The sequence below is a fragment of the Eimeria mitis genome, genomic scaffold (assembly GCF_000499745.2).
Source record: "Eimeria mitis Houghton genomic scaffold, Emh_scaff158, whole genome shotgun sequence".
Lineage (NCBI taxonomy): Eukaryota > Apicomplexa > Conoidasida > Eucoccidiorida > Eimeriidae > Eimeria > Eimeria mitis.
The window spans coordinates 9265-9755 of NW_013569845.1; positions in this window are offsets into that span (position 1 = coordinate 9265).

The following is a 491-nucleotide window of genomic DNA, read 5'->3' on the forward strand; positions in this document are numbered from 1 at the left end:
TGCTTTATATACATACAGTATAATATAGTGGTGTGTTGTTCGGTGCAATAATTTTATATTTATATAATACAGCGAAAGGTTTTCGAGAAATGTCATGGAGTGCGGGATGTATATCAATGCTGTGAGGGGTGGGGTGGTTGTTGGTGTATATGCTGTTGTGGTGTATGTATAGTGAATGAAGTGTATATATGTATATGTGCAGCAATGGTGGTGTGTGTATCCAGGCGGGATGTATAATATAATATACAGTGGGTGAGATAGATTACTTTTGCTCAGCAGAAAGCAGCAAGCAGCCAGCGCCTCCACCCAGTCAGAGGTGGTTTGTTATATATATGAAACTTGCAATGATTGATTATCTCGCTGAAAAGCAGAGCAAAATTGATGAAATGTGAGGGGGGGGGTTGTTTGAAGGTGAAGGAAAGAAGTGCCATATATATGAGAGGAGAGGCACCGCGCTAGTATAGTAGTAGTAGGTGCACATTCAGGTTTCA